This window comes from Babylonia areolata, chromosome 14 (assembly GCF_041734735.1).
Source record: "Babylonia areolata isolate BAREFJ2019XMU chromosome 14, ASM4173473v1, whole genome shotgun sequence".
NCBI classification, from domain to species: Eukaryota; Metazoa; Mollusca; class Gastropoda; order Neogastropoda; family Buccinidae; genus Babylonia; species Babylonia areolata.
Window position 1 is genome coordinate 32,313,368 of NC_134889.1, and position 2,500 is coordinate 32,315,867.

Below are 2,500 nucleotides of genomic sequence, written 5' to 3' on the forward strand. Positions count from 1 at the left end.
TCGAACCCACACCCTCACGGACTCTCTGTATTGGCAGCTGAGCGTCTTAACCATTCTGCCACCTTCCTCCCTGTCAAACCGTGGACGTATACATCCTTATTCAAAAATGCAAAACTAAACCGAACCAAAACAAAACAAAAAACAAAAATCCAACAGAAAATGTTCAAACTTCCCCCGCTCAGACTGTCAACTGCTTCTTCAACTATAACAAATGTATGTTTAAAAAATTAATGATTATTTTTTCATGCATTACATACATCAACCAACCGACCGAACACCGTGATTCTCTGGAAAATGTTGGTGACTCGTTTGCAAATCTTTGTTCATCCTAATGGAGAAAAACAACAACAAACAAACAAAACAAAAAACCAAAAAAAACATACAATCAAACCAAAAAACACCTTCAATTAAAATAAAAAAAATAAAAAAAGAAGAAAAAGTAAATATTGCGTCATTCATAATAGATGGAATATTCAAAGGTAAACATGAACCAAGTTAGTTTTGTTTTGTATTTATAAGTAAAAAGCGTTCAATATTAATATATACTTGTTCATTTAGTTATCTATGTAAACACACACACACACAAAACAACCCAACCCAACCCAACCCAACAACATCAAAATAGACTCTGAAATGCCATATCCTGTTTTCTTTTCAACATACACAACTCAGTGTCTCAAAAAAACTTTCAAAGTGTTGAAGTAAAGAATTTCAGGAAAGTTGACTGAGCTGGAATCAGACGTACTTTTGGATCCAAATGTAACTCTACTAAATAAATATTTAATGCTGACTATGCGTACGCTGGAGTGCATGTGTCCGTGTAAATGCTGTGTAACGGTCCAGTCATTTTACGTGAAAAAAGGGCCAAAATATGAACTAACTGCTTAAAATTTTTTGTTGTTGCTGGAATAGATACTAGATTATGTTGGGAAACAATATCAAAAAAGTCCGGGTGCACCACTTTTGTTTTTGACCTTATTTTTGATGTCAACATTTCCTAGGTGTTTTGAAAACCGATCACCTTAGAGGGGACATATGAACAGCATTGTACTTACATAAACACCTGTTTTGTTGCATGTTAAATTGACGGTGTCGGTGCTTTAATGCCTGTGCGAATTTCATACTGGTCGACGCACGCATTCTGTAGGAAATTTGTTCCATCAGCATATATGTCAAATTTCAAAGAAAAAAAATTGCTGCTAAAACATCGGAGTTGTATTTGTTGTCAGCTTTGAGACCTCCCCCTACCAAACCCCCCACCCACCCACCCACCCCTCCAACCGGGGGAAAAAAAAAGAAATAAAGATAAAATTAAAAAAACAAAAACAAACAACAACAACAACCCCAACCAACCAACCCCCCCCCCCCCCACTCCCCCCCGCCCCACCCACTTTCCCGCTTCCTGCTCAAAGGATCTATTGCCATTTTGGTAAGGCCTATATATACTTTCGGACATTGAGTGAAAGAAGGTGCTCCATAGAATATATCACACACCAACATTCAGACTACAATTGTATGTCCCCCTTCTGTAATGCCCCAGCTTCCACCCTTGGCTGCCTTCGGACACGACACTTACGTCAATAGTGACGTCACTGATGACATCATCAAAAGATGGAAAATACGTGTACAAGGCTGAAAATTCACATATCATTTTGATCTAGAGTGGTATATGTCTAGACCATGTTCTCAGTTTTTTTTTAGGGTTTTTTTTTGGTGGCTGAATGTTCAGGATATTGATTTATGACTTGAAACATACCTTTCGAATTTTGTGTGTGTGTGTGTGTGTGTGTGTGTGTGTGTGTTTTGTGTTTTTTTTTGGTTTTTGGTTTTTGATTATTATTATTTTATTTTATTTTTATTTTTAAATTCATTTATCTTTTTTTTTTCTCAAGGCCTGGCTAAGCGCGTTGGGTTACTCTGCTGGTCAGGCATCTGCTTGACAGATGTGGTCTAGCGTATATTATGGATTTGTCCGAACGCAGTGACGCCTCCTTGAGATACTGACACTGACACTGACACTTTGGACCTTCTTTCCCGGCAGGCAGTGGGTTTTATATCACAAGCCTTTTTCCGATTGCACTTCAATTTAAGGTATTAAGATTTTATATATATATATATATATATATATATATATATATATATATATATATATATATAAAGAGTAAGAAGAATAGATTAACTCACTCAGTACGGCCAGTCCTCTCTTCTCCTCAACACAGACCCCTCGGATGTCCAGTGGGTGTCTGAATGGCCCAACCTTTAGCTTCCGTCGTAAGAATTGTGGTATTTTTTGTCGACATTCACCTCTTCAGTATAAGAGCCTTCCTCTTGCAATATTTTGATGATGGTAATTGGGGTGAAACGCTATTAACGTCGTCTCTTTCGCCGTTCGTATGGAGAGAGTTAATCATCGGCCGTGTTTGTTTCACAGTGTCCACTTTCAACACAGTTTGATGATGCGTAATAAAATTTGAAAATGGTGATCACAAATTCTTGGAAA